The sequence below is a fragment of the Phoca vitulina genome, unplaced genomic scaffold, assembly GCF_004348235.1.
Source record: "Phoca vitulina isolate PV1807 unplaced genomic scaffold, GSC_HSeal_1.0 scaffold5, whole genome shotgun sequence".
NCBI lineage: Eukaryota > Metazoa > Chordata > Mammalia > Carnivora > Phocidae > Phoca > Phoca vitulina.
This window is the reverse complement of record NW_022589708.1, coordinates 41,080,074-41,101,014: the sequence shown is the minus strand read 5'-3', so window position 1 is coordinate 41,101,014 and position 20,941 is coordinate 41,080,074. Positions and strand designations below refer to the sequence as shown.

The following is a 20,941-nucleotide window of genomic DNA, read 5'->3' as shown; positions in this document are numbered from 1 at the left end:
ATTTATGGTTTTCCATGATGTTTTCTTAGGCAACATCCCACAAAATTACAGCTTTCAAAAAGTTGTAGTACTGTGTATAATGCTTTAGTATGAGAGTATTTTCATTTTAAAACCCAAATCAGGCTGAATGTGCCTTTCTTTTTGAAGCTAATATTTATGCTTTATAGTGCTTTTAAGACACTGATATCCCAGTGTCCCGTTACCTTTAATCAAAAGTAATTACAGTCTTGTTGAAAAGTGAATTATGTATCAAATAATGAAACTTCAAGTTGTAATGAAAGTGAGAAAAACAAAGGTAAAGGGAAAAAAACCTTGTCTTTTTGATTAAGGCTTTTTGATTAAGGCTTTTCGGAATACGGTATGTATTTCATCAGAATGACTAAAGACCCTTTCTTGGTGATGAGCGCAAAAGATGCAAGTGGAACTGTTAGATTCCTTGTTTTCTGTCATCTACTTTTATTGCAACTTTAGGTATGGTGTGTTGATACGAAATACTTTTGAAGCACATCACCTTTTTTTAAAAAATGGAACCTATACAAAAACCACATACTGCTAGATTGGGTGTTGAAATGATTGGTGTGGTGGGATGTCTGGGTGGCTCAGTCGGTTACTCGTCTGCCTTCAGCTCAGGTCATGGTCTCAGGGTCCTGGGATCGAGTCTCTCTGCCTCTTCTCTCTCTACTTAACCATTTGCACTCTCTCCCTCTGACAAATAAATAAATAAAAATCTATAAAAAAAAGAAATGATTGGTGTGTAATATTTTTTAAAGCCTTTGTTTCCAGCGAGCATAAATTTCCTTTAATTTCCATTTCCAGTAAGATTTCATTTTGAGATTTAACATATATGAAACCAGTATAAAGTTTAACAATTCAGTAATTCTGCATGCCAAGTCATTTAAGATGCAAATGGAAACGTGAAGTTTATGGAAGACAATTAATTTTCCTCTTCTGTAACGTCTAAATCTTTGTCCTCTTCACCATCTTCTGCTTGTTGATCCTTTCTTAGTGGGCAGGTGGATAACTGTCCTGTTCCAGATACACACTTAGCTGACAGTGATCTTGGAAAGGGCCATTTTGAATTTGCTTTTACGCTATCTAAACCGGATGAAGAATCCGGGGGATACAGAGAATTTTGGAAAACCTCTAAATCCTCATCAATCTTTTGTATGTTTTGGTAGGCAGCAGTGTAGACCTTTAATGCTTTGCCAAGAAATAACATTCTGATAATGATAAATTCTGAAAATACAGTCTTTATATCCTTTATTTTCTGCTTTTCAAAATTGTCAATATTTTCCTCCAGAAGACAAGTTGTTCAGGTAGCATCCATTGCAACTCTCTGCAATTCGGTTTCTTCCTGCGAAACAAAATGCCAAACATCAGGGTTTCGCTGAGGAGTTCTTCCTGAGTTAACTGTTTAGCTTCTCTACTCCTTGCTGTCAATGTCGCTTCGAGGTCATCTCCTTTCATTTTCACAACTGCTCCATAAGCTTTCAAAGGTTCAACCATTTCTTCAAATCTTTCAATCTCTTCTTGTCGATAATCCTGCAGTTTGGCAAACGCTTCACACTTTTCGGGTCCTGCTTTAAATGTGGGAACTCTGTAGAGGCGTACACGTTCATTTCATTCACCAGTAGGTCTGCTTCGTCTCGCAGTCTGGCGGTTTTCCGCACATAGGCAGCGAGGATTTGGCACCGCTCTCCACAATGCTTCACATTTGTGACGGTATCTTGCAGTTGTCTGGTTTGAGCCGACTGGTTTTCCAAGCTTCGCCTGGGCATCTTGCCTTGCGATCCACCAGGACCCTAGGCTGGGACCTCCCACCGGCACATGCGCTGGGGGGGAAGGGGGGGCTCTCGAACTGCCACTTTCTGAAGCCCCCCTTTTTTATGTTTTATTTTCTAATTGTTTCTTATTTTGTTGTAGTAAAAAAAATACATCATACAAAATTTATCATCCTAACCACTTTTAAGTGTAGAGTATGGTGGCTTAGCTATATGCACTTTGTTGTGCAGCAGATCTCAAACTTTTTTATCTTGCAAAACAAGCTCTAAACCCATTCCCCCTTCTCCCTCTCCCTCACCTCTGGAAACCACCATTCTACTTTCTGTTTCTAAGCATTTGGCTACTTTAGGTACCTCCTTTAAGTGGAGGCATGCAGTATTTGTCTTTTTGTGACTGGCTTATTTCACTTAGCATAATATCCTTCAAGTTTCATGTTGTAGCATGGAACAGGATTTCATCAGTAGCATTTAGAATGTCATAATTACTTTGATGCGTTTGTTAAAAAGTTACTTAAGCAATTCAGAATGAATTTTTTCTTTTACATTTTATTATTTTTTTTTAAAGATTTTATTTATTTACTTGACAGACCGAGAGAGACAGTGAGAGAGGGAACACAAGCAGGGGGAGTGGGAGAGGGAGAAGCAGGCTTCCCGCCAAGTAGGGAGCCCGATGCGGGGCTCCATCCCAGGACCCTGGGATCATGACCTGAGCCAAAGGCAGAGGCTTAACGACTGGGCCACCCAGGCACCCCTTCTTTTACATTTTAAAGCAAAGAAACTTCTTTGTACATGATACCTAAAGAGAACACCCATTATATAAAGCTGATCATAATGACCATTTAAGTATAACTTTTTTATGCACAATTTTATTTAATAATATTTTTTTAAGAAGAGTACAATGAATCACTAAAATTAGTTTAATACTATCATACACAGCATGCTATGAATTCACTTTTTCATTTGAGTTCTACCCCCTGTTGTGTGCTCAGATAGAGCGGATGCTCTCAAACTTATACTTGCATGCAGGCCACATGGATTATAATGACATATTTGATTGAATGGAAAAGAATAAAATCATTTCCTTCCTAAAAGTGAACTATTTATAGAAAATGGTTGCATTATGTAAAAATGATGTCTGCTAAAGGTATATTATGATCCATACAAATAATTGAATTTAAAAATATCCCCTGTGCCTAAAACAATAACAAATATTTAATAAAAACTTGTAGAGAGCTGACACCCAGTCATCTGGAGGGAACAAAAGAGACAGATCTCAAACTAAGTCTTGTTTCTAGCCAGAGTGGATAGCAGTACTATTCATTTTTCAAGAATAAGAAACTTATAAGAAGGTACTAGTTTTTAAAGAGGATAATAACCTCAGTTTGGAAAATCTTGGGTTTTGGAGATCAATGAGTGTTCCAAGTAGAAATGTTCAGCTAAAGTTGTAGGTATGGATCCAGATTTTAGGAGAGCCCTGGACTTAGAGATATTGATTTGGGAGTTAATACAATACAAGGGAAAAATCTACATAATGAGAGAATAGAATCCAGTTGTCTACGGGATGAGCTTAGTTCTTAATCCCAGTTAATTTATAATCTAGTCAAGAATAATCAAGAGTTGACTTTGTATTTTAAAAGAACAAGTGAACCCAAATTTTACTGAAGCCCTTTGAGGCCCCTGTGGAAACATGCTTTAAAAAATTGTCTTATAAGATAAACTGAAAGTGAAATCTAGTCATCATTTTCATAATAGCTCCAGTTATCTTTCTAAATACATCTGTACATAAAATAATTTAATGTCTCCCCACTATGTACAGAAGATATTTTTTTTAATTTTATTATGTTATGTTAGTCACCATACAATACATCATTAGTTTTTGATGTAGTGATCCACGATCCATTGTTTTCGTATAACACCCAGTGCTCCATGCAGTATGTGCCCTCCTTAATACCCATCACCGGGCTAACCAATCCCCCCTCCACCCTCCCCTCTAAAACCCTGTTTGTTTCTCAGGTCCATAGTCTCTCATGGTTCATCTCTCCCTCCAATTCCCCCCGCCCATTTTTCCCTTCCTTCTCCTAATGTCCTCCATGTTATTCCTTATGTTCCACAAATAAGTGAAACCATATGATAATTGACTTTCTCTGCTTGACTTATTTCACTTAGCATAATCTCCTCCAGTCCCATCCATGTTGATGTAAAAGTTGGGTATTCATCTTTTCTGATGGCTGAGTAATATTCCATTGTATATATGGACCACATCTTCTTTATCCATTCATCTGTTGAAGGGCATCTCAGCTCTTTCCACAGTTTGGCTATTGCAGACATTGCTGCTATGAACATTGGGGTACATATGGCCCTTCTTTTCACTACATCTGTGTCTTTGGGGTAAATACCCAGGAGTGTAATTGCTGGGTCATAGGGTAGCTCTATTTTTAAATTTTTGAGGAACCTCCACACTGTTTTCCAAAGTGGCTGTACCAACTTGCATTCCCACCAACAGTGTAAGAGGGTTCCCCTTTCTCCACAACCTCTCCAACATTTGTTGTTTCTTTCCCTGTCCATTTTTGCCATTCTAACTGGTGTAAGGTAGTATCTCAATGTGGTTTTGATTTGGATTTCCCTGATGGCTAATGATGATGAACATTTTTTCATGTGTCTGTTAGCCATTTGTATGTCTTCTTCAGAGAAGTGTCTGTTCATCTCTTCTGCCCATTTTTTGACTTGATTATTTGTTTTTTGGGGTGTTGAGTTTGAGAAGTTCTTTATAGATTTTGGATACCAGGCCTTTATCTGTAATGTCATTTGCAAATATCTTCTCCCATTCTGTGGGTTGCCTCTTTGTTTTGTTGACTGTTTCCTTTGCTGTGCAGAAGCTTTTTATCTTGATGAAGTCCCAAAAGTTCATTTTTGCTTTTGTTTCACTAGCTTTTGGAGATGTATCTTGAAAGAAGTTGCTGTGGCCGATGTCAAAGAGGTTACTGCCTATGTTCTCCTCTAGGATTTTGATGGATTCCTGTCTCACATTGAGGTCTTTCATCCACTTTGAGTTTATCTTTGTGAGTGGTGTTAGAGAATGGTCGAGTTTCATTCTTCTGCATGTGGCTGTCCAATTTTCCCAGCACCATTTATTGAAGAGACTGTCTTTTTTCCATTGCATGTTTTTTCCTGCTTTGTCAAAGATTATTTGACCATAGAGTTGAGGGTCCATATCTGGGTTCTCTATTCTGTTCCATTGGTCTGTATGTCTGTTTTTGTGCCAGTACCATGCTGTCTTGGTGATCACTGCTTTGTAATATAGCTTGAAATCGGGCAACGTGATGCTCCCAGCTTTGTTTTTCTTTTTCAACATCTCCTTGGCGATTCGGGGTCTCTTCTGATTCCATACAAATTTTAGGATTGTTTGTTCCAGCACTTTGAAAAATGTCATTGGAATTTTGATCGGGATGGCATTGAAGGTATAGATTGCTCTGGGTAACATAGACATTTTAACAATGTTTATTCTTCCGATCCATGAGCATGGAATATTTTTCCCTTTTTGTGTCTTCTTCAATTTCTTTCATGAGTGTTTTGTAGTTCCTAGAGTATAGATCCTTTACCTCTTTGGTTAGGTTTATTCTGAGGTATCTTATGGTTTTTGGTGCTATTATAAATGGAATCGTTTCTTTAATTTCTCTTTCTATAGTTGCGTTGTTAGTGTATAAGAAAGCAACTGATTTCTGTGCATTGATTTTGTATCCTGCCACATTACTGAATTGCAGATGAGTTCTAGTAATTTGGGGGTGGAGTCTTTTGGATTTTCCACATAAAGTATCATGTCGTCTGCGAAAAGAGAGAGTTTGACTTCTTCTTTGCCAATTTGAATACCTTTTATTTCTTTTTGTTGTCTGATTGCTGTCGCTAGGACTTCTAGTACTATGTTGAACAACAGTGGTGAGAGTGGGCACCCTTGACGTGTCCTGATCTTAAGGGAAAGGCTCTCAGCTTTTCCCCATTGAGGATGATATTCACTGTGGGTTTTTCATAGATGGATTTTATGAGCTTGAGGAATGTTCCCTCTATCCCTATACTCTGGAGAGTTTTAATCAGGAAAGGATGTTGTATTTTGTCAAATGCTTTTTCTGCATCAATTGAGAGGACCATATGGTTCTTCTCCCTCCTCTTACTAATGTGTTCTATCACATTGATTGATTTGCGAATGTTGAACCACCCTTGCATCCCGGGGATAAATCCCACTTGGTCGTGGTGGATGATCCTTTTAATGTATTGTTGAATCCTATTAGCTAGGATTTTGTTGAGGATTTTGGAATCCATATTCATCAGGGATATCGGTCTGAAATTCTCCTTTTTGATGGGGTCTTTGCCTGGTTTGGGGATTAAGGTAATGCTGGCCTCATAGAATGAGTTTGGAAGTTTTCCTTCTGTTTCTATTTTTTGAAACAGCTTCAGTAGAAGAGGTATTATTTCTTCTTTGAATGTTTGGTAGAATTCCCCAGGGAATCCATCAGGCCCTGGACTCTTGTTTTTTGGGAGGTTTTTGATCACTGCTTCAATCTCGTTACTGGTTATTGGCCTATTCAGGTTGTCAATTTCTTCCTGTTTCAGTCTTGGCAGCTTATAGGTTTCCAGGAAGGCCTCCATTTCATCCAGATTGCTCAGTTTATTGGCATATAGTTGTTGATAATAATTTCTAATAATTGTTTCTATTTCCTTGGTGTTGGTCGTGATCTCTCCCCTTTCATTCATAATTTTATTAATTTGGGTCCTTTCTCTCTTCTTTTGGATAAGTCTGGCCAGTGGTTTATCAATCTTATTAATTCTTTCAAAGAACCAACTTCTAGTTTCATTGATCTGATCTACTGTGTTTCTGGTTTCTAATTCATTGATTTATGCTCTGATTTTAATTATTTCTCTTCTAATACGTGGCTTAGGTGTCGTTTGTTGCTTTTTCTCTAGTTCTTTAAGGTGTAGAGTTAGTTGGTGAATTCGGGATTTTCCTATTTTTTTGAGTGAGGCTTGGATGGCTATGTATTTCCCCCTTAGGACCGCCTTTGCAGTATCCCATAGGTTTTGGACCGATGTGTTTTCGTTCTCATTGATTTCCATGAATTGTTTAAGTTCTTCTTTGATTTCTTGGTGGACTCAAACATTCTTGAGCAGAGTGGCTTTTAGCTTCCAAGTGTTTGAATTTCTGCCAAATTTTTTCTTGTGATTGAGTTCCAGTTTTAGAGCATTGTGGTCTGAGAATATGCAGGGAATAATCTCAATCTTTTGGTATCGGTTGAGACCTGATTTGTGACCCAGTATATGGTCTATTCTGGAGAAAGTTCCATGTGCGCTCGAGAAGAATGAGTATTCTGTTGTTTTAAGGTGGAATGTTCTGTAAATATCTATGAGGTCCATCTGGTCCAATGTATCATTCAAAGCTCTTGTTTCCTTGTTGATTTTCTGCTTAGATGATCTGTCCATTGCTGAGAGTGGAGTATTGAAGTCTCCTACAATTAACGTATTGTTATCAATATGACTCTTTATTTTGGTTAACAGTTGGCTTATGTAGATGGCTGCTCCCATGTTGGGGGCATAGATATTTACAATTGTTAGATCTTCTTGTTGGATAGACCCTTTAAGAATGATATAGTGTCCTTCTGTGTCTCTTATTACAGACTTTAGTTTAAAATCTAATTTGTCTGATATAAGAATTGCTACCCCAGCTTTCTTTTGAGGTCCGCTGGCATGGAAGATAGATCTCCATCCCTTTGCTTTCAGTCTGGATGTATCTTTAGGTTCAAAATGAGTCTCTTGTAGACAGCATATGGATGGGTCCTGTCTTTTTATCCAATCTGCAACCCTGTGCCGTTTTATGGGAGCGTTTAGGCCATTCATGTTGAGAGTGATTATTGAAAGATATGAATTAATTGTCATCATGTTGCCTGTGAAGACATTGTTTTTATAGATTGTCCCCATAAATTTCTGTTGTAGATCACTCTTGGGGTCTTTCTCCTTTTATAGAACCCCCCTTAATATTTCTTGCAGGGCCGGCTTAGTTGTCACATATTCTTTCAACTTCTGCCGGTCGTGGAAGCTCTGCATCTCTCCATCCATTCTAAATGAAAGCCTTGCCAGATAAAGTATTCTTGGCTGCATGTTCTTCTCATTTAGTACCCTGAATATGTCTTGCCAGGCCTTTCTGGCTTGCCAGGTCTCTGTGGATAGGTCTGATGTTATTCTGATGTTCCTCCCTCTGTACGTAAGGAATCTCTTCCCCCTAACTGCCCTTAAGATGGTTTCCTTGGTTCTAAGATTTGCAAGTTTTACTATTACATGCCGGGGTGTTGGCCTGTTTTCCTTGATCTTGGGAGGGGTCCTCTCTGCCTCTAGGACTCGAATGTTTGTTTCATCCCCCAGATTAGGGAAGTTCTCAGCTACGATTTCCTCAAATACATCCTCTAGTCCTCTCTCTCTCTCCACTCCCTCTGGGATTCCAATGATTCTGACATTGGAACGCCTCATCTTGTCACTTATTTCTCTGATTCTATTTTCATGGATTCTGAGTTGTTTTTCCCCGGCCTCCTCTTTTCCCTTTTTATCTATTATACTGTCTTCCAGATCGCTTTTTCTCTCTTCTGTCTCAGTTACCCTAGCTGTTAGATTATCTAGATTGGATTGGATCTCATTGATAGCATTTTTAAGTTCTGCCAATTCCCCTTTTATTTCTGCCCTTAGAGACTCTATGTTGCCATTAATTGATTTCTCCATTCTAGCCATTGTCTTCACAATTGCTAGCCTGAATTCCATCTCCAACATCTTGGTTATATCTGCATCCATTTGTAAATCTGCAGCATAAGTCATAATCTTTGAGTCTTTTCTGTTTTGGGGGCTCCTCCTCCTAGTCATTCTGTTGATGGGTGTTTGAGGGAATGTATAGAGTCCAAATTATTGACCAGCACCCAAGCAAGATGCACCTGTTTTCTTGGGACCTTAGGGCTGCTGGCCTCTTGTTTTCCCAGCCTGTCTTCTGCGGGAGGGGCCTGCCGCGCTGTTACTCAGGCAACCCTGTTTGGGCAGAGTTGCCCTGCGCCCCTGTGGCAGGGGATGGGCTCAGTGGGATTCAGTCTTTGGGGCTTTTGTTCTCTGGCGCCTTTCCCTGGCGGCTTTCCGCATCTCTTCCACGAGTCAGAGCAGAAGAGACTGTTTCCAACCCTCTGCCTCCGAGCAGAGAGACCTCAGTCTGTTCTTCAGTGAGCTCTCCAGGCCACACCGTCTCCGTTTCTGTCCGTGCTGCTATAAACTGCAGCGCCCTGGGTTGTGCGCCCCTCCGCAGCGCTCCCAGTCCTGCCTCCAGGTCAGGGCACGTCTCTGCCCTTTGTGCTTCTAAAACCACCAGCCGCTCCCAGTTTGCGCGCGCGCGACTCCGCCACTTGGGGTTCTGTCCCGGGGACTGCAGTTCGCGTGCGCACGACTCCGCCGCTAGGGGTTCCCACCCCGGGGGTTGCAGTTCACCGGCGGGACCCCGGCACACAGGGTTTCAGTCTCGGAGGCTGCAGTTCGCGTGCGCGCGACTGTTGTTCCAGTTTCTGTCTGGGGGACTGCGGTTCGCATGCGCGCGACCCCGCCAGTCTGGTTTTCCACCCCCGGGGCTGCCCTAAAATCCTTTCCCGATGCTACAAGTCTGTGAGTCTGTGTCCCGTCCGCAGCGCGCGAGGCTGTCACTCACTGGCGGTGTAGGATCCCCCGTCCAGGCACCCTCCCGCTGCCGTTTATCCTCCGATATCTGCCCGCAGAATCACGGCTCTCCGCTTCATACCTCAAAACCAACCGCCTGCGATATTCTGTTTGTAGAGATCCAGACCTTCTTACATCTCAGGCTGGTTTCATGGGTGCTCAGAGTGGTCTGGTAGATATCCAGCTCAATTCCGGGGACCAGTTGAAATAGGGTCCCCTACTCCTCCGCCATCTTTCCCCCCTCCCTGTACAGAAGATTTAAAAGATGAGCTTGAAATATTTTATGGAGATGTCATTTATACATTGTGTATCTCCCTGTATTATAAACACTTATTTTATTTTTATTTTTTTGCCTTCACAAATTGTGAGATATTTGAGGTCAGGGACAAAATTTTATTCCTAAGGGCCAAATGTCATTGACTTTATTTATAGTGATACTTCTATTTGAAACCCTAAAAAAAATTGAAATTGTGACTGACATCCAAGAAATGTTTACTGACTTAGAAACTGACTTAAAAATGAAACTCTACTGATATGTGTTTGGCTGGCCTATTGCTCCCCGCTCACCCCCAACCAACTTACTGCTAATGTTGCTGGTCTCCCAAGTTATGAGCACTCATGATTTCTCCATCTGATCAGTCTTCCCTGTTGTGAAATTTCTTGCTGATCTGCAAGGACTACAGAGTTTACTCAGGTAGCAGACTTTAGTTGATTAGTGTGTGTGTGTGTGTGTGTGTGTGTGTGCAAGTACTCTGAATTGAGACCCATCTAGGGCCATAGAAATGATCTCATTTAATGTAACTATCTCCTCACAGACTTGGGAATTTCAATTCCTTTGTCCATGTTTATTTTAGTTTTTCCAGTTTGAAACAGTATTCTTAATAGAAAATATAAAAGCACATTTGAAGATGACCTGCTTTTATTCTTTCTATATCATCTCTAGTTGGCTATTATTTGTCCCAACAATCAATGGTCCTACTCTTTCTAGTTCTTCTTCCTCCTCTCCTTCCTCCTCCTCCTCCTTCTTCTTCATCTTCTTTGTCTTCTTTGTCTTCTTCTTCTTCTTCTTCTTCTTCTTCTTCTTCTTCTTCTTCTCCTTTTTTCCATAACATGCTTCACAAAAGGGACTTTTTAAAGGATATTAGCATTTGCTGCATTCTGTCATTTTAAGTTCAGATTTTCTGGAATCTGTTCTTAAAGTCCATGCTGCTAATTTGTCTTTGGTTAACATCACAAACTGCTGTCCCATATACATCTCTTTAAAACTGGGCTGGTCAGAAAATAATCTTTGTAGCTACATGAATGTATTTAGGTTCTTCACTAGCTTTTGTTCTTGTTTTACTTTTTTGTTTGCTTGTTTTTTTTTTTTTTTTTGAGTAATAGATTGAATGAATCAGAAACAATGATAATAAAGTCCCTGTACCCTGAGGCCTAAGAGTAACCTAAGCCCCAGCCAACATCTGAATCTAAGCTTGGTTTTTGTGTATATTTCACCTTTGTAAAAGTTTATATGTGCACTTTTTAAAGCACGTATCCTTACTTTCTCATTTTGGATGATATACAGCATACTGCTTGTTAGAAGAGGTTATTTATAAGATTTTTAGACACCTGCAATGCAATCTGCTTGAGGATTATTACAATAGCCTGATTTAAATATCAATTTGTCAGCTTGAAGAATTAGATTTCTACAGTATATCAAAATTGACTTCTGGTTCTTAATAAGATGACAAACTAATGTGGGCTGCTGAATCCCTCTTTCCAGTGTAACCCTAGAGATGCTGGAGGTGGGAGACTGACAGAGTTGAGATACTCATACAAAATTTTTGTGAAAAAATACTAAGGAGATGGAAGTGTCACAGAGGCAGAAAATGTCAGGCCAGAGCAGTGGAGGGACTATTGTGGTCTCTGGGAACATGTGAGGTGAGACTTTTTGTTATGCAAATGTTGGACTCTCGCTTTACACTAAGTTCCTCCTTTTTTATCTTTTCACCGCTGAGAGGCAGAACAATGGAACTCCGGCTCTCAGAGGGATAGATTCAGGGAGGGGGACACTAATATTATTTTATGAGGATGTTGTAACCAAAAGGACATCACTGAGTCTGCCCTTGACACTCCTTCCTGAGCCCATCACCATGGAACAGCACAACCAAAGGGAAAATCTACACGGAAAATACTGACACCTCCCTGCCAGGCAAAATCCACTAATGGGAAATAAACGGGTGTAAGACATTGGATATGAGCTTGTGAGAGAAGCTGTTGGAACTGAGCTGTATCTCTGCCTCATCCTCCCACCCAAGCAGGATTTTACCTGGGATAACAAATTAACATGAGAGAAAAACAAAATTCAAGAAAAACAGAAATCATCAGGGAAAAGTGGGATTTTAAATATTGGTAAAAGAAAGTTCTGCTCCATAAAATACAATGACCATGAATATATATTAAAAAGGGCAATGTAATTCATTAAATGTAGTTGGAAGTTTTAGCACATGTTTCTCAAAAATTGGTAGATTTGGTGACAGACAAAAGATAAGCAAAGTTATTGAGAATTAGAATAAATAATAATTAGCTAGAATTAGTAGCTATATATTTACACCAACAATATGAATATATTTATTTTTAACATGCACACTTGAAACTTGACAAAATTAAGCAAATATCAGGTCATAATGCTACCCCAAAGGAGCCTTAAATAAAGTCCAAAAGAAACAATATCATACTTCATGACCAAATATAAAATACTAGATGTCATCGAGAAAGGACAAATTAAAAACTAACAATCATAAAACTATGTATCTATAAAAATAAAATACAATTAAATAATTCTTCAGTTAAAGAGAAAAATCAGAAACTATTTAAACCTAAAAACTGAGGCTCAAATCAAGTCTGTAAATCAATATCAAGTAATTAACCTTATTTGACCCCTCAGCAGAATTTAATATCATTGAGAATTTCCTTTCTCTTGCAATGCAACACTTTCCTTAGCTTCTGTGACAATAGCTTTATGGCCTGTTTCCTCAGGTCCCTTGCAAACTAATCCTTCTTAGTTCTCTCATGAAATGTTGTAATTCCTCAAGATCAGCCCAAGACTTAATTCTCTATTTTTTCTTTTCTATATACTTATTTTTTTTTAAAGATTTTATTTATTTATTTGACAGAGAGAGACAGAGCGAGAGAGGGAACACAAGCAGGGGGAGTGGGAGAGGGAGAAGCAGGCTTCCCGCCGAGCAGAGAGCCCGATGCAGGGCTCAATCCCAGGACCCTGGGGTCATGACCTGAGCCGAAGGCAGACGCTTAATGACTGTGTCACCCAGGCACCCCTCTTTTCTATATACTTAGACGTACTCATCCATACACCTGCCTTTAATGATCAAATGCTTACAAAATACTCCCAAGTTTATATCTCTATTCTATACCTTTCTTTTGAGTGCCAAACCTCTACATCCCAATTGCCTATTGACATCTCTGCTTGGTTATCTAAAGGCAGATCCAACTTAAGACTCCAAAGAATTTCCCTGTGACCTCTATCTCTTAATCAGATTCCCCTCTAATGATGCTGATAACAATGTCCAATATATCAATGTTATATTAATAAAACATTAATATATTGATATAAACGGTATTAGCCTCTTGTGCAGGATACTTTCTATATACTTGATGATATTCTTATCACTTTATTTATATACTTTCATGTATTCTTTTTTACCACTCCATAACCTGGGTTATTAACATAATCAGAACTTAAAGATTTAAAGTGATTTGTAGAGAAATTTTGTAACTTGCTCAAGGTCAAATAATTAGGAAGTTGCTGAGATGAGCTATGAACCCAAGTAATCTGACTCCAGAGCCCTTGCTTTAATCTCTCAGCACACATGATTATATCCTGTCAACTCCAACTGAGCAATTTTTGAGTCCTGCCTATTCTACAACATTCAGTAAATATCTGTAATAGTGAGAGTAAATATCTGTAATAGAGAGATTTCTGTAACAAATACCTGCCTGATGTGTAATAGCTCAAACCAACAACAAAAAAAAGCATTTCGTTCAGAAAATATTCCAAGATGGGATATACCTGGTTGTGGTTGGCTCCCTCCCATGCAATGGTTCTCCTTCTGTCATCTGGCCTTGTGCTTTCCTATGACTTTACTGCATCTGTATCACACTGGTAAAAGGATGAGAGCATAGAGGTACATGCTGGATTTTTTTTAATCAGCTACTCCCAGAAGTGGCTCATATCCCTTCTGCTCAAAGCCATTAGTTGGAACCCATTCAGTAGATAACATTCAATAGGTAACTGGGGAAAGAGTTGGGAAATCTCGCCTGTGGTACATCATCCTTGCTCTTGAATAAGGCTACCGGCATTTTCACATAGCTTACTTATATCGTCTCCCAAGTAATCTCTTTGCATTTTTTCTTGCTCTTTTCCAGTGTATTCTCTACTTTTAATGTACCCTGATCGTCTCAATTTCTTACTAAAAACTCTTCCATCCTTTCCATTGCTTGTGAGAAGACCTCAAGTCTAGCAAGGCTTGGCCTCCACTTACATTTTCAACCTCATCACACTCCATACTCTCCTTTTTTCTGAGCTCCAGAGCTGCAGACTATCTTTGAGTTGTTCCACCTAGCCACAGAGAATCTTTGTACATGCTGATTCATCTCCCTAGCATACTGCCCACCTTCCTGGCCAGTTCGAACTCATTCTTCAGAACTAACAAACCCCTCACTTCCTCAGGGAAACTTCCATAACATCTCTTTTTGGAAGCACGTCCAAAATTTTGAAGTCGGTTTCTTTCATATTCTTGCTGTATATTTAATGTTCTTTCCCTACGTTGTAACACTGCTTTAATTAATTCTAATAATCTAGTGCATATTAACATACATAATAGACTGTTTCAGGGTGGACATATAAACATCTGTTCTTTACAAATTTTTCTGTCATTCTAATGCCAGGAGGCATGGTTTTTCTATGAGGCTAAATGGAGGCTATATAAGTGGCCTTTATGGGAAAAAAATATATATATATATCTTAGAATGAGGGAAATTATTCCAAAAGGAGGAGTGGACCCAGAAAATTTTAGTGGGCATTTTTGTGGCAAGATTCTAAATTGTACAGGGCATACCAAAATTATGTTTATAGGGTACATCAAGATAAAACAGATTGTTGTCAGAGTCTGGTTTAATATCTGGGTCTTCTAACTTCCAAATCTTTGTTAAGTTGATCACATTGTCTCCAAGAATTAGTGTGTGGGTTTTTTTTTTAGTACATTCTAGTTCATGTTTATAGTCTGCCAGCTTGTTCAGACAGCAACCAGGTGATCATCAAACATATATAGAAAGAATTGGCCTTTTAAATCTCAATGAATCCTGAATCATCTTTGCTCCTCACCAGGAAATTTTGAAAGATAGAAAAGAAGTTGGGAAGAAAAAAGATTCCTCCCCCCTTCATATCCAAAATCAAGAATTCATTAAACTGTATCAAGCATTTATTCTGTGCCTCTTTTTGTACAAAACATCACATTTTTGCAAGATACAAGGAATATAAAGATGAAAAAAGATAAGGCTCATGCCATTCAGCTGAATCACTTAGCAAGTAGGATTAGAAGAAAGAATCTTCAATAGTGGGGATTTTTCTTGCGGTAAAGGTGGCAATGACTAGGAGAGAATCTCAAACAGCTGTTGAAGGGTTAAGGTGAGATAGAAAAGCCACAGGCATTTGGGCAGAGGTACTCTTAGCACAACACAAAACAATTTCACATAGTCACGGATGTTTGGAAAGTGAAAGCAGCAGATAGACCACCCTGTGTGTGATCATCTGAGATGCATTGGCTCAATTTCAGCAAAACTGTCATGTAGCCTCAGGGACAGATCCATAAAAGAGAAAGCTGAAATTGGGAGGTAGCTTATAGCTTCTCAAATCCTGTTTGGGGAGAAAGGGAAAAAGGCTTGAAAAAAGGTCATACATCAGCATGTGTGAAAGGTCACCCAATATGTTTTCATCAAATTCCTAGTAAAAATGATAGTGTCAACACCTGCTAAGAAAAGCAAAGACTAAATCAGTTCTCTGCACAAAAAAGTGTCGAACATTGGCCTTTTCGGCTTCCTCAAAGTTTGTTAAGCAGGTTGTGCTACTGATCACAGGCTGGTTTATGAATATTGAGGACTGAATTCACCACATTGGTCTAGAATGGACACAAATCATCTCTTCAGCTTTCTTAAAACAAATTGCTCCCTTTCTTCCATCACAACCCAGTGAGAGAGAACAAAACACATACATTTCTGCATGAGGGGTATTTTTAAAAACTCTCTTTCACAGGTCATTTTTACCAGGTTTTATTTAGTGATTGTTTCAGGGTTCTGAATCCATGGTGCAATTTCTTATTTCAATATTTGACATTGAGACAGAGAATGGCTAAAACTTGAAATTATGCATTTCATGAAATATGTATATGTATGTATATATACACACATAGATGTAATTATTACTTGTCATATAAGTAAAGGGAATTGACTTTCAAGATTAAAAGTATGAACCCCATGAAATTTTTAAAAGTCTTTTTTTGGGATCTTTTGTTTCCAAATAATAGAAATTCTATTAAATCTTATTTAGAGGAAAATATGTAGAGAGAAAATGAGCAGAAGGAAGAACAGAAGAAGGATGGAGGGAAGGAAGGAGGAAGTAAGAAAGAGGGGGAGAAAATTAATTTAATTTAATTTAATTTCTATTAAAATATAGAAATAAGTTACAGTTCACTGAGATATAGTCCAAACTCCTGAGACTGGACTAGGAACTAGAAAGCAATTACATCCCAAGGCATATGTGCCTCGGTCCTCTTTGCAGTGCTGAATGACATCCTATTACAGGTCCTCTCTGAACCTGTCCTCCCTTCTCTGCTTCTCTTCAGGCTAGCTTTCTCCAGTTCTCTGAGTGCATAACCGTATATGGAAGCCCCACAAACCAAGCATTCAGAGAGAAGCACAGATATTTCACAATCCCAAATACAAGTTTAAAAGACGAAGCTCCTCATTGGCACCCTTTGGATCAAGTGCCTAACCCTCCTACCTTCAGGTATGGCTAATGATAAAGGGCGATTGGTGGCTGTCAGGGCTCACATCTCAGGGTGGGAAGAGCTCTTGGAAAAATGCAAGTAGGTTACATTCCAAATAAAACATTTAAACTGCTATTTAAAAATAAATAAATAAAAAAGGATCCCATTCTCATATATGAAGTTAGTGAGATCTCACATGTCTATACAAATAGTGTATGATAGTGAGAAGTATTCTTTGAGAGCATTCTTCTAAATTTAATAACCTAGCCTCAATTAGCTAATGACATTTTCAAATTCTTTATTGAATAATTAACATGTGATTAAACTACACATAGTTAAAAGTGAACTAATTCATAAATTTTGACGTTAGACTCACCCATGAAACCATATCAAAATCAAGACAATGAACATATATGTACACTCTAAATCTTTCCTCACGCCTCTATAATTTTTCCAAATTGCTTTCTTCCCAAGCACTCCCCCATTCCTAGGCAGCCACTGATACACTTTCTGTTGTTAATAAACAAATCTTTATTTCTAGAAATGTATATAAATGGAAAAATAATCGACTCTTTTGTTTCTCCTTTCACTCAGCATACTTTTTCTGAGATACATTCATATTGTTACATATATTAAATATTTCATTCCTTTAATTGCTGAGTAGCATCCTCTAGTATTAACACTCCAAAATTTGTTTATGCATTTATCTATTAATAGACTTTTGGGCTATTTCCAGTTTTTGCATTATGCACACAAACCTGTATGAACATATTTGCACAGCTTTTTGTGTGGACATATGCTCTCATTTATCTTGGGTGAATACCTGTGTATGGAATGCCAGGATATATTTTCCAAAGCAGTCTTATCTGTTTGTATTCCCCCCAGCAGTGCATGACAATGGTAGTGTGCGTCAGCTTTGCTCTACTTGGTATGATCAGTCATTTTAAGTTTAGTCACTCAAATACGTGTGTAGGGGAATCTAACTGTGGTTTTAATTTACAATTCTTTTTTGACTAACGATGTTGACACCTTCATATGTGATTGATTAGTTACAATCAATATATTTTCCTTTGTGATTCAAATCTTTTGTCCATTTAATAAAATTGGTCATTTGCTTTCTATTAATTGAGTTATAGTAATTCCTTATATATTCTACATACAATCTTTTTGTTACAAATATGCTTTACAAAGGGGACAATGTCTGTCTCTTACATTCTCATTTTTTTATGAAATCCAATTCATTGATTTTTTCTTTTATTGTTCACATGTTTTAAGTCATATTTTAAAATTATTTACCAAAGCTCAAATCATCAAAACTTTCTCCTAATTTTTGCCTAGATATTTAATTTTTTTATTCTTACATTTATATTGATGATACACTTATGTTTATTTTTTTCTGAATTAAGTTTTATTTATTCTAGGACAAACTCAAAAGGTTTTTCTTGTTTGTTTTTTTTCTCCTCTTTTGCCAAATCCTAGCACATTATTCACAAAAAACCCTGCACATTTGCCATGATACACTTGAAAGTGAGACAAATAAGATATGAATACAGGTATGGATGTAACATGAAAAGCCCAAGTTAAATTTTGATTATGGTATAAGGTAAGTACCAACATTTTTTTTTTAATGTTGCATAGGCTATCCAATTGTTCCAGTACCATTTGTTGGCCAACTTATATTTTCAAATTGAATTGCCTTAGCATGCTTATCAAAAACCAGCGGCTGTTATATATGTGGGACTATTGTGTTCCTCTGATTTATGTGTCTATTTTTAGTACAATATCACAAAAACGTTATAACTGTAGCTATATAAGAAGTGTTGAGGTAAGGTACTTTAAGTTCTAAAATTTTGTTAATCTTTTCAACATTACTTGAACTGTTTCAGGTACATGGCACTTCCACATACATTTTAGTTTTTCAACATTTATAAATAAGCCTACTTGTATTTTAACTGGATTGACTTGGATCTATGGGTCAATTTTGAAAGAATTAATGTTTTAATTACACTGAGTCTTCTGACCCATTAACATAGTATATCTCTCCGTTTATTTAGGTCTTCTTTCATTTCTGTCAGCAATGCTTGTTTCGTAGTAGTCAATGTAAAAGTTATGCCTTTGGTCAAATATATACCTACATATTTGTTAAATATATTCCTAAGAATTCCACATTTTTATACTGTTGTAAATAGTATCTTTTATTTCAATTTCCAGCTTTTCATTGTCTAAGCCACTCCAATTTTCTTTTAATAAGAATATAGATACTCCAAAAAAAAAAAAAAAAAGAGAATATAGATACTCCAACTTGCTTTTTTTTTTTTTTTTTTTAAAGATTTATTTATTTGACAGAGAGAGACACAGCGAGAGAGGGAACACAAGCAGGGGGAGTGGGAAAGGGAGAAGCAGGCTTCCCGCCGAGCAGGGAGCCCGATGCAGGGCTCGATCCTACGACGCTGGGATCATGACCTGAGTTGAAGGCAGACACTTAACAGCTGAGCCACCGAGGCGCCCCACTCCAACTTGCTTTCGATAAGAGCACAATTTATCTTTTTCCATACTTTGAATTATAACCTATCAATATCTTTATATTTAAATGTTTGGGGTTTTTGTTTGTTTCTTTGTTTTTCTAAGTGCACATAATCAAGTTTTGCATTTTTATTTAATCTGATAGTCTCTGCCTTTTAGCTGGGGATTTGAAACTAGTTATATTTGAGGTAATTATTCATATAGTTAGATTTAAATCTAATGTCTTGTCATTTACTGTTTCTTTGACCTATGTTTTTCTTTTTTCCTCTTTATCAGTTTCCTTTAGATTATTGAATTTTTTTCACGACACCATTTTCGCTCATTTGTTCACTATTTAGCAGAAATTGTTTTGCCCTTTTAGCGGTTCCTTAAATTTTATAGTATATATCTTTAAATCAATTCATTCTACCTTCAATATATATTCAATATATATTACACCACTTCACAAATAGTATTTAAAACTTAGAGCAGAATATGTCCATCCTCTCTTGGCTTTCCTGCCATTTGTTCTCAGACACTTTATCTCTGTGTTTTTTATTAGTCCCACAAAAATTGTATGTATGTATGTATGTGTGTATGTATGTATGTATTTTGCTGTAAACAGTCACTTACCTTTTAAAAAGATTTGAAAGCATAGTATTTTGCATTTATCTACACAAGTTAGTTGTTTCATGTGGAAAGGTAAATCTGTTCCCTGTTATTTCCTCTTGTTCAGAGATACATCCAAGATTATCTTTTACATGAGATTTTATGCTTTATTCTTCAGTTATATAGTCTGTCCAAAGATAAGTATTATTTATTATTTTTATTATTCAGATAAATAATAAACAAAAATAAAGGTAAAAAGTGTTAAGATTTAATAATTCTTGATTCTTCAACTGAAATATAATGGCATTTGGAGATTCTACAATAGTAAATACTTAAGCTTAAGAATCATTCTGGGTATAATTATGAATCTGAAATATTTTCTACTTTAATTTTTTTCAGTTGAAAAACTTCAATTTTAAATTTTAAATTTTTGTTTTGGGAAAGTAACGCATCTGTGATATCAAATTGCCACCAATTGATTGATGTTTATATAATCAACAAACAAAATTCTATGGGACCAGGTGTATGTTTAATGGGGTCAGACAGCACATGGGATAATAAAGCTTGGATTTCTGAGATCTGGGTGTCTATGAAACATCTAACCAAATACATTAGTAGAACGTTTATGTATTTGTCTAGAGTTCATTGGGGGAGGTTACAACTTTTTGATAGTATTAATAAATAGCTAGCCAAGTTCTTGAGTATAAGGAAACTGTCAAAAAGAGTTAAAAAGAGAATAAAGATTAAATCTGATGTGATCCTGGAAAACTCAAGTAAACAGCCACCAATTAAAAACATGAATCATATAAGAAGACAGAATGAGATAATATTTCTAAAACCTTATTGCGTTGTTGAATTAAATAAAGAAGAACTCTTCTCTAAATAAGAAGACAGCCTGTATTTTTTAACTCTATAACTCAAAGCAGTATATTTTTCACTTCTACATTTTGATAAACAAGGCAGGATCAATTGTTTCAAAGATATTATACTCATCTACCCCTTTCTTTATTTTGAGGAAAAGAAAGTCATATTATTAAAATAGGGCTAGAAATGGAGATGGTGCAGATTAGCACATCACCGTGCAGTTGGAGGCTTTTATCTGAGCCTGAAGTACACAGTTTAATTTAACAAATATTTACTAAATGCCTACTTATAATCAGTTACTATTTTAGGAACCAAGACACATTAGTGAATAAAGAAAAACATCTCCGAACTGATGGAGTCAGGATAGATTACATAATTTGCAGGGCTCACTGTCAAATGAAAATATATAGTCTCTTATTA

At 37.3% G+C, this 20,941-nt stretch overlaps 1 pseudogene; it reads right to left on the bottom strand.

The window, feature by feature from the left end:
• Positions 1-934: 934 nt before the first annotated feature.
• On the bottom strand, positions 935-1,793 carry LOC116631317 (annotated as a pseudogene).
• Between the last annotated feature and the right edge of the window lie 19,148 nt (positions 1,794-20,941).